Source organism: Prosopis cineraria, unplaced genomic scaffold, assembly GCF_029017545.1.
Source record: "Prosopis cineraria cultivar Desert tree isolate PC_DT_omini unplaced genomic scaffold, ASM2901754v1 PC646, whole genome shotgun sequence".
Lineage (NCBI taxonomy): Eukaryota > Viridiplantae > Streptophyta > Magnoliopsida > Fabales > Fabaceae > Prosopis > Prosopis cineraria.
The window spans coordinates 26,986-38,360 of NW_026555971.1; the positions used below are offsets into that span (position 1 = coordinate 26,986).

At 35.2% G+C, this 11,375-nt stretch overlaps 1 pseudogene; it reads left to right on the plus strand.

The window, feature by feature from the left end:
- Positions 1–332: 332 nt before the first annotated feature.
- Positions 333–9,703, plus strand: LOC129297891 (phosphoenolpyruvate carboxylase 4-like; annotated as a pseudogene).
- The last annotated feature ends 1,672 nt before the right edge of the window (positions 9,704–11,375 follow it).

The window sequence follows — 11,375 nt, forward strand, 5'->3', positions numbered from 1 at the left end:
AAAAACCTTTAATTTTATTCTTATTAAATATATATACTTTAAAATAAAATATATTAGTATTTAGTAATTTTTCCTATATTTAGTAGAAACAAAAAAAATAATTAAGGTTTTTTATATGATCAAAATGAATTCACTATAAATAACAAAGAGAAAAGAATACTGAACACGTCATGAAAAAGCATTCAAACTGTAGTAACATGTAAAGCAAAGTTAGAGTTGAATGAATAATCTTCACTAAAGTCCAATGGCTAACTCCAATCTATGGACTTACCAACAGAAAATTAAAAAAATATTGCAATAATGGCGTGCCAAGTTTTGGAAAGATTAGCGAACAAGAAACTAACTCATATTTTTGTCTTGCCTCCTCTCGTTTTCAGTACCAGCTTTTATATACGGTTGGGGTGGCTGGGAAAGTTTATTTCTTTTTTGAATGCTCGCGTCGTCGTCTTCCTCTGTTAGGCTCACACGCAGCTTGTCACGAAAGTCCGTTCTTTCTCTCTCTGGCTGTCACTTGTTGTTTTTGTCTCTTGGCACTTTTTTGCGGGAAATATTGGCCCCACAATTTCCTCTCTCTCTTCACTCACATCTATCTACGTTTCTTTTTTCTCCTTCTTTCGTGGGTGTTCAGTTTCAGACTGGCGGTTTGGTGGGGTGACTGGCAATGGCCGATAACACAGACGATATAGCGGAGGAAATCTCGTTTCAGAACTTTGACGATGACTGTAGATTGCTCGGCAATATGCTCAACGACGTTTTGCAGCGAGAAGTTGGAAGTATGTTCATGGAGAAACTGGAAAAAATTCGAGTTCTTGCTCAGGTTTACCTCTGGCCCCCTTTTCACTTTCTCGGCTTTTTTATCTAGTCTATTTTCTGTATGATTCTAGCATCCGTTTGGTAATTTCGTCTTCTGATGGGTTTTCTTGGTCTGCGATAGCATAACTGTTTTCTGGTGTCTCCTTCTGGTAGCTGAGGAAGTGGACTAAGAAAGACGAAGTTTGAGTAGAATATGCACTTACTATTGTTGCATGAGAGTTTTGGTTGCAAGAAAAACTCAGCTGATGTCTAAATTAATCCATAAGGACCGAAGTAGACTTTGTATAGTTCTGAAGTCCTCGATTGCAAAATCTGTGTATAATATAGTCCTTTTAGAGATGTGAAATTATAGTTGGATTTCTCTATTCTTCTCGCTAGCAGTAGCTAGTAATAATGTTAGGTTTCTTTGTCCAGAGTGCTTGTAATATGAGGCAGGCAGGGATTGAGGGCATGGCCGAACTGGTCGAGAAGCAGTTGGCTTCAGAGTTATCGGAGATGACGTTAGAAGATGCTCTGATTCTCGCCCGTGCCTTCAGTCATTATCTTACTTTGACGGGCATAGCCGAAACCCATCACAGGTAATTCTCATACTCTCTTTATAATTCTTCTGTTTCTTTCCTCTTGAAACTACAAAATCATTTTTAGTTCAGAATAAGAAGACGGATAACATAATTTGCCGTACTGAAAATACTGTCCCAATTTTGACAAGGTGGTGCAATCTCTTATAGGAATTTTGTTTGTGCAGGGTTCGTAAAGGACGGAATGTGCCGAATTTATCAAAATCTTGTGATGACACCTTTAACCAGCTGGTGCAGAGTGGAGTTTCCCCTGACGAGCTTTATAACACAGTCTGCAAGCAGGTCTGATCAGAATCCTTAAGTATTTTCTTTGCAAGCAATTATTTTCTCGCCAATTTAGTGGTATTAAATGATGGCGATTTACTTAATGTTCAGTATATTGTATTTTTCTAAGTTGTTATTGTTATTTTTTTTGGTCGCTACAGGAGGTTGAAATTGTTCTCACAGCCCATCCCACACAAATCAATCGCCGTACTTTACAGTACAAACACATTAGAATTGCTGTGAGTTTTTGTCTTAGTCTGATGTTAATAAAATTACTGAAGGCTTGAACATTAAATCTCATATATCATCTAAAATTTTTTGTCTGCATCCTAATTCTTTTCTGTCCCTGCAGCATCTTTTGGATCTTAATGATCGACCTGATCTTAGTTTTGAAGATCGAGAAATGGTGATTGAAGATCTGGTAAGGTTCTTGAGCAATATTTTCACTCTAGAGAAAGTCACCGTGGTGTGAGGGTAGTAGATCATCTCTCTAACGGTGAAACGATTAGTATAAATCCTATTTCTACTTTTATTCTTAAAAATCATTATTGCTTTGGTAGGTGAGGGAGATAACTTCAATATGGCAGACAGATGAGCTTAGGCGTGAAAAACCCACACCAGTTGATGAGGCTAGGGCTGGTAAACTGCATAGTAGATATTTCAGCCCTTGCATGCTTAGGTTCATCGTAAGAAAGAAAATAATAGTTTGTCATATATTTTCAATTTTCCTAGGTTTGAATATTGTGGAGCAGTCACTATGGAAAGCCGTGCCTCATTACTTACGTCGTGTTAGCAATGCTTTAAAGAAGGTCTAGTATCTTCGTTTTGTATCAATTAACTCGTAGATTCTTTGCACGCGTAATTTATTTAATTTCCTCCCGCTTTTTCTTCCCCTTTTGAGATTTTCAATAACCTGTTGTGTATTGCAGCATACAGGAAAACCACTTCCATTAACTTGTACTCCTATAAAGTTTGGATCTTGGATGGGGGTGATAGAGATGGAAATCCAAACGTGACAGCACAGGTTCTTTTTTATTTATTTATTTATTTTGATGTCTGTTCTACTCTTCATGTTAACTGTATGTGTTCCCTGATTTTGTCTTCCAACAGCTATAGGAGTGTTTTCTCCATGGGTTGAGAAGTTTTCATAGTAGAGTGAGCAGAGTTGACTTTGTAATAACAATTTTACAACTGAGTTAGAACATTCCATTGCATTTGTCATCTAGGATAAGAAAAGTTTAATATTTAATAAAACTGCTAATCACATGTTAATTACTGTCTTTCCACTTATGGAATGTTTGCTCAGAATGGTGGCAGGATTTACTTTCTGACTAATTTTCTGAACTCTGTATTTAAAACTCCATACTTTTCTTCATTGCAGCGTGTAAATCTTTCTGAATGCTGTAAATTTTAATAGTATAATGGTTTACATTGGTTATTCACTTTCCTTCAGGTCACAAAAGATGTTACACTTTTATCAAAATGGATGGTGATTGACCTCTATTTTCGCGAAGTCGATAACCTTAGATTCGAGCTGTCTATGAATCGGTGCAGTGATGAGTTGTTAAGGCTAGCACATAAAATCCTGGAAGAAGGTTTACATGTTAAATTTTATATTCAGTCATATTCTTTTCAATACTAATGGCATTGGGGCACAGATCTTTGATTTCTTTTATTTGACCAATGCAGGCTGTCTGTTCTCAAGAAGATTTGAATTCATAACATTAGTGCAGTTGAATCTTGATAATTTGATTTGTTAGATTATCATATGAACAGAAACATTTTTTGATCTCCTCAAAGCTTGAACATTTTTAGTTAACATCATTGCAGGTTCTTTGTAACAACTAATTTATGGACTTTAAGAAATGATAATAGGACTGAGGCACACGTACACAAATTACTCTTGAATTTGCCCAGTTCTTAATTTCTGATAATTTAATGAATGACATTTTGCTATATCTTTGCTTTCTTGTTTTGGTAATGGGAGTAATTCCTGCTTGCTTGGTAAGTCAATCTTTTAACCATCACGTCCAATCCACTGTCTCAAATCTCAAGTCCAACTCAGTTATCTGATATTGATATCATTATATGATCAGTAAAAGTTTGAGAGCTGCTTGCATAGTTTGTATGACTGTTTTCTCAAACAGTTGCCGGGTTGTGTAGAATTCATGTCAGTGTGGCATGAACGATAACTTTGTTACGATGTTTGGTGATTCATTGGGGAGTTTGTACATGATCTTCTGAATATGGTTTTGTTTAAGAACCTTGTATGTCTTCACACAATCATCTGCACACACACCTTTATGAACTGTTCATCAAGACCACGGCTTGTCATCATTATATTCGTAAAGATACGTTTGATACTTCTAATCTAATTTACTTCTAATTCTAATGGTTGATGTCACTTCTACCTTCCCAGAAGCTCTCTCTGAGGATCGCCATGAGGATTGGAATCAATTTATGAATAGAAGTCAATTCAAACATTATGGTCAACAAGCTCCACTTCCAACACAACTTCCAGCTAAAGCTCATTTACCCTCTTGTGCTGGTATACATAATTGTAGCTGAAACTGCTTCATCTAGTTCCCCCACTTCATGCGAGAGGAGGAGCCAGACTAATTAATTCATGCTAATATATGGGATATAACTAATACCCTTCCTCGCCCCCGTCCTATTCCCCAGGATCAATGTAGTATATTTCATTACTACGATTAATGATTCAGTTTTGGTATATCTTTTCATGTAGAAAATGGTGAATCTCAGTATCCTAGACTGGATATTCCGGGAAAAGATTACATGCCACCAAATCATGAGGTAGAATTGTGGGGTTTCTGTTTTTACAGTTGCATTATTAGTCCAGAAATATGAATAATTGACCATAATAATCCTAGATAACCTATGTATTTTTCATCATAGGATGGTGATATTTCTTCTAGTTCTACAACATTCAAGAGCGACAACCGTAACAGTCATGCATCACCAACAAGTTCAGAAAATTTGAGCACTTCTCAAGTGCCAACAAATCTACGCACTAGTCAACCACATACTCCAAGGAAATTTTATGCTGACTCCCAAACAGGAAGGTCCAGTTTTCAGAAGCTTTTGGAGCCAAAGCTCCCTCAGCTTCCTGGAATTGCTCCTTACAGGGTTGTCCTTGGGAATGTAAAAGATAAGGTAATTGATTCTGTTATACTTCATCGGTAAGCACTTCAAATTTGACTATTGAAGCTGATATTCAATGTTTGGTGTTTGTTCAAGATAAACTATGTTTTGCTGGTTTCTTGGACCTGATATGTTCTTGATATATTCCTTGCATTTCCATACTATCTATGATGACTTTAAATGAATCGCAGTAGACACTAGTTTGAAATTGAAATAAGTGATTTTGCTTAAAATGTATGTTTGTGTTGGGTGCGAGGAAATGCTGGCAAATGGCAATTGAAAAGTAAAGTCACATGAAGGAGACTGTTTTGAAGATAGATTAGTGGTGAAATAAATGAACAATATATGCTGTCTTTTCTCTTATACTTATCTGTTCATGTGTTAGCTTATTTTTTTACTATGAGGATTGGAAGGGAAGGCATCAAAATGACTTGGGAAGAAGCATTTGGGATTATATGTTTTAATGAGAAGTTTTGTAACTGACATTTTATAGTATCATTTTCCACAGCCGTAATTTGATTGTGTTAATATATATTTAATTTAATTGTTGAAAAGCAGGGTTCTGATCAATGGCTTTTTGTTGTCCAAGAATTAATATACATGCATTATTACGGGCTCGCAATTGCTTATTTGTTTGGTGAAAGTCCTTCAGAAGGAAAAAAATATGTATGGATAACTCCATCTACTTTGGTAACTCTATGGTGCGGCAAATAATTGTTTGCCTGTAATATAACATGGATTCAAGAAATAATACCTGCACTCATGCTTTATGAGGGGACAAAGTAATCTTGATTAGTACAACTCGTCATAGATGTGCCTCTGATATTAATTCATTTCTGAATATTATTTGTGTAACCCAGATTTTCTGAGTTGTAATTTTCATTGGTAGTTCAGAATGATCACTCTTTCATAAGATTCTAAATGCATCTATATTCTGTCCCATGTGCTCAGCTTCTAAAAAGTCGTAGACGGTTGGAGCTTCTTCTTGAGGATAATCCATGTGACTATGATCCTTCAAGTTATTATGAAACAACTGACCAACTTTTGGAGCCTTTGCTCCTGTGTTACGAATCTCTGGTGCTCTTTCTCTCTCCCCCCACTTTTTTTCTTCACTGTAAGGTTGTCTACAGTCAGTGTTAAACTTTTAATTTGTGCAGCAATCATGTGGATCTGGGGTGTTAGCTGATGGTCGACTAGCTGACCTGATCCGTAGAGTTGCTACCTTTGGAATGGTGTTGTGATGAAGCTCGACTTGCGTCAGGTCTGATTTATATTGGTTACTTATTAATTCTTGGGTAATCAGTTGTCGACTTAAACAAGGAATATGACAGGAATCTGGTAGACATGCTGAGACACTTGATGCAATTACCCAATATTTGGATATGGGAATTTTTAGTGAATGGGATGAAAAAAGAAACTGGACTTCTTAACTCGAGAACTGAAAGGGAAGAGGCCACTGGTTCCTTCCAGTATAGAAGTGAGATGGCATTCCACGTTACCTCTATAATTTCAAACTATTTAACCCTGTTCAATTTGTTATTTGTTATTGTTAAATTTGATTAACAGTTCTTAACATGATTTACTTATTTGTTGCATCTTTCTTGGTTTTACTAATGATCACAATCATCGTTTATTCTTTTTAGGTTACTCCTGATGTTAGAGAAGTCTTGGATACCTTCAGAATTGCAGCTGAGCTAGGGAGTGATTCACTTGGAGCTTATGTGATTTCAATGGCTTCAAATGTATGACTAATTGCTATTACTCTTAAAATTATGCAATTTCAATTCTAGATGCTTATCTCACCTGGCATTTTGACATTAAATAAAAATTAAGTGCTTTGACAATCATCTATGCCTAGTTTTTTTTTTCTTGTTGGTGTTTGGTTTTGCAAGAAAAGTGATTTTTGATGTCCTGTCCTGTTTTGAGAAATTTTGTCATGAAAAATTTGCATTTTCATCCCAAGCTTATGAAGATAGCATCTTGCATATAGTGGATTAAAACATGCATATGAAACTTTCCTGACAGCATCGATGTTCTGCTTCAAAAAATTTACATTGGTAATATGGACTGACACTTTTGATTTTGAGCATTACTTGATCATTAGGCGCGTGATGTTCTTGCAGTGGAGCTTTTACAGAAAGATGCACGGCTTGCTGTTAGTGTAGTGGGGGCTGGGAAGAGCATGTCCTGGTGGAACGTAAGTATTATCTGGTCATCAGGATCTTGAGGATTAAAAATTCATCTTTTTGTTTACTGGAGTTGAAATAAGTGGGTTAATAAATATTAACTAAGCTATATACACATGTAAATGTTGGTTTATGCTTGTATACTTGTCATGTTCAAGAAGCTTGGGGTATTTTTTCTGCCTAATTGTTAGGAAAGCGAGTAGCAGTGATGAAGCTGTGTCACTTGTCCGATCTTTTTGAAACAGATGAGTTCCAGTTGTGAATGTGATTGTTCATTATTTGTGTGAAAAATTAAAGATTCCGTGAAAAGAAAGAAAATTTGAGACTGCTCCGTGACTTGTATGTTGACATGCATGTTACAATGAAAATGCTCACTTTACAGTCATTAATGGGGTTACAATGTTTTGACCTTTATTGACATGCGTAGCTAACGTCTCTTTTAGACTGCGGGTTGTTCCACTATTTGAAACTGTGAAGGATCTGAGAGGAGCTGGTTCAGTTATTCGAAAAACTTTTATCAATTGATTGGTATCGTGAACACATCATTAAGAACCATAATGGCCATCAAGAGGTAATTTTATATATGTGATTCATTTTATAAATTTGTGGTATGACTTTGTCGTAAAGAGTTCCCACCATGGTACTATGATTTTTTACTTGAGGTTATGGTTGGATATTCTGATTCTGGTAAAGATGCTGGGCGATTCACTGCTGCTTGGGAACTTTACAAAGCTCAGGAAGACGTCGTAGCTGCTTGCAATGAGTATGGCATTAAAGTTACTCTGTTCCATGGCCGTGGAGGGAGTATTGGTCGTGGTGGAGGTCCCACATATATGGCTATTCAGTCCCAGCCACCTGGCTCTGTGATGGTGAGCTATGCATCTAGACCTCAGAACTTTTGAGCCTCATTTCCTATCAAAATTTTATTGGGAGTCACAGATATTGTTAATATTATTTTTGCTGTGTGTGAAAATGAAACTACATAGCAATGGTTTCTGGTACATGGATACAGTCCATCTGTTATATATATCAGCGGTTGGATCCTCATTTCTTGCGGTCACTAGGAGGATATTTACGATCTTCATCGGTTTATTGAAGGTTTAAATTGAAACTTGCCGTGCTTGCTTGTTTTCTGTAGTTCACACCGTTAGAATTTTAATTTTTGTTGTAACAATGAGACCCTTAAGATGAAATTTCTTCTTGCTTGGAACTGTCAGAAACCATCATTTTTTTTTTGGCCACTTATATAAATATCAATAGTGAATAATAGTTGATAGGTTACTTTGAAGAAGAGTTTGTTCAACTATGATTGAAATTTAGATTATGGTCCTACTGCTTTTTTAGGATCATTTCTGCCTGCTTCTAACACGGTTTCTATCTAGCTCCATCTGCTGGAACGTTTGAAAGAACTAATTTGGCTTTTAGTAAAATGCACTAATCACCAGCGTGCTCTAAAACTAGAGAAGTATCTTGTGTTTTACTTGGTACATTGCAGGGCACCCTTCGTTCTACAGAGCAGGGAGAGATGGTGCAGAATAAGTTTGGATTGCCACAGATAGCTGTGAGACAGCTTGAGATATACACAACAGCCGTGCTGCTTGCAACCCTTCGTCCAACTATCTCCATCCCCGAGAAAGAAAAATGGCGTACGTAATCTCATGGAAAGATATCTCAAAAATTAGCTGCCAATATTACCGAGTGTAGATATGAGAATCCAGAATTCCTTGCCTACTTCCATGAAGCCACACCTGAAGCAGAGCTTGGCTTCCTTAACATAGGAAGCCGCCCACAAGAAGAAAGAGCACGAAAGGAATTGGACATCTTCGCGCTATACCGTGGGTGTTTGCATGGACTCAAACCAGATTTGTTCTTCCAGCTTGGCTTGGAGTTGGAGCAGGTTTAAAAGGTGCTTGTGAGGAAGGACATACTGAAGAGCTACAAGCCATGTACAAAGAGTGGCTTTCTTTCAATGTGCATTAGACCTATAGAGATGGTTCTGGGGAAAGCAGACATTCCTATAGCCAAGCACTATGATGAAGTCCTTGTGTCAGAAAAGAGGCAGAAATGGCCGTGAACTAAGGGAGGAGCTCAAAACAACAGAGAAGTTTGTGCTGGTTGTTAGTGGACACGAGAAACTTCAGGAGAACAATAGGATCTTAAGGAGGCTAATTGAGAATAGACTTCCCTTTCTAAACCCCATGAACATGCTGCAGGTGGAGATACTCAAGAGGCTTAGACGTGATGATGACAACCATAAAATCAGAGATGCTTTACTCATCACCATAAATGGGATTGCTGCTGGAATGAGGAATACTGGTTAACTCAACTTCTCAAGAGAACTTTGATGTACGCTCTCAGTTTGAAACTCGACTCAACCTAGCTTGTTTGATGACTAGTTTTTAGTTTTTAGTTTGCAAAGGAAATGTCGGTGTATATTATAAAGATGAGTAAAATCTTAAGCGCATAAAGATGGCTAGTTTTTTCTGCTTTTTAATTGCCGGTGTTGATGAATGTTGTTGTTTTCCCCCGCTCTTCTGTGCTTTTCTCCGGGAAAAGAAATGATATGTAGATTTATGGAGTCCAAGTGTACCTTTTAAGTTGCACCGATGCGGAAACAGAGTCATACCAGAAAGGAAGAGGAGCGGGGGGAAAAACGCTTAGACCACATTCATAAAAAAGGAAATTTCAATTTTTTTTTTATTCTCTTTTATCACTCACACACAATGTGAGAAGTGGAGCATGCATTATTCGGTTGTGTAATCTGTACACTCATTCATTAAAATGGGAGGAGGGAAAAATCACATTTAACGACCCGGTTTCTTACATTTCAAGATTTAAACTTTCTCATTATACCAATAAAGCCTGATGGGCTTGTATTGGGCCTTGTAGATAACCCAACAAATAATTTACGTGTGCAAGTAGCCAAGACTCAAATGATGATTTTCTGTGTTGGGCTAGCAGTTAAAAGGCCTAAAAAGATTTTTTATAAAGTAAATGGAAAAATAATAATTAAGTACCTTGTAAAGGCATTAATGACAATTAAAAAATTTAAATTATTGAAATGTCATGAAAGGATGATAGTCTTTATTTATAATTAAAAATAAAAATTATTAAAATAACTAATTGAATGTTATTTATGGATTTAAGTAAATGAAAGGATATGGTCTTTATTTATAATTAAAAATAAAAAATTATCAAAAATAACTAATTGAATGTATTTATGGATTTTAAGTAAAGTTAGTTATAAATTTAAGTAATGTAACTGTGTAATATGAAAATCAATTATGAATAATAAATAGTTGTTATGAATTTATGATTGTTACCTATGAATTTAAGGACAACACTTTATGAATGTTATAAATGAATAGATAGTTATGAACAAATAGGTAATCTTATAAATTCACGCATAACTTGTTATTCAAGGATAAGTCAGCTGTGAATTTAAAGAATGTTACTTGGGAATATATAAAATGTTAGTAGTGAATGAATATGAATGTTTTTAATTGTAAATCAATAATTTAGAGATCTTCTCATATTTCTAAATATCTATCTGCAACTACTTTCCATATATTCAAAAGCAACTTTCCAAAAATTTATAAGTGGTTCTCCTTTAATTTTCAAGTGAGGATGTATGTATTCATGAAACTATTTATCTATTGGGAGAATGATAGATAGCATCTTAAGGGGACAAATTTATTCAAATTAAGTCACAAAGTGCCAAACACCAAAAATTTATAAGTTTAACTCTCAATTTTGCAACTTTGTTGTGATGAATTTGCAATTTGTATTTCAAATTTTAACAGAAAAAAAATTTATTTATTTTCAACATCTATGTTAAAATTTGAAAAAACAGTTACAAATTCATCATAATAAAATTGTAAAATTAATAGCCAAACTTGCAAATTCCTATAGTTGGGTATTTTGAGACTTAATTTGAAATTAATTAATCCTCTTGAGACTTATATGTCATTCTTTATTATTTATTCATGATTGACTTTCCATATATTCACAAGTGATTTTTTTTTTAGTTCACAACTAACTTTTCTTAAATTTGTGAGTTTTCATTTATTAGTTACTTCAATAATTAAAAATATTTTAATTGCTAATAAAGGCAATAGTCCTTTTCTAGCATTTCAATATTTTGAGATCATCAATTGTCATTAATACCTTTATAAGGTCTCTAATTTTTTATTTTCCTTTATGAACCTACAGTCAATTTCAACAATGGTGAACTTATAAATCTTACAATTTGACTGACATATTTAAGTTAAATGAATTCCTTGCTATCTTTTGAGTTCTTCCTTTTATGTAAATTTTTATACAATTGCTATCAAATTTTTAGGAAGAATGCTTACAAAAAAATAATTAATAA